We start from the raw sequence: 469 nt of genomic DNA on the forward strand, positions 1-469 counted from the left end.
GTCAGTCTCTGCGTCCCCTGGACGTGCCACCACGCTACAGGACAGGTGACATGCACACCGCCTCTGCTTGGGGGTCTTGTGTTGTTTTCTCCGGCCGAATGCAGATAGCGAGGCGCTGGAGCGTGTAAGCAGGCAGAGAGAAAAGGCAGTGGGGTTTCCTTCCCGCACTGGGGCCTGGTGCCACGTGCAGGGCTGCCTGCCCTGGCGTGCCAAGCCGTCCCCACCGGGATCTCGCTCGCTGCGGGGCCAGGGCTGTGTCAGCCTGCAGCAGACCCCAGAGAGCAGGAGGTGTCCCAAAAATGGGCCGAGAGGAGGGGTGACAGCTGGGGACGGTTTCCTGCCTCCAGGGCCATGACTTAAAATGATCAAGCCATCGAGCCATGCTCCTCTGAGCCCTTTTCCAAGCAGCTCTCCAGGCGTGATTTAATTGCCACGTCAATAAAGGTGCTGAGGAGGTGTCAGCCATCTG

This window comes from Fulmarus glacialis, unplaced genomic scaffold (assembly GCF_000690835.1).
Source record: "Fulmarus glacialis isolate BGI_N327 unplaced genomic scaffold, ASM69083v1 scaffold26382, whole genome shotgun sequence".
In the NCBI taxonomy this organism is placed as follows: Eukaryota; Metazoa; Chordata; class Aves; order Procellariiformes; family Procellariidae; genus Fulmarus; species Fulmarus glacialis.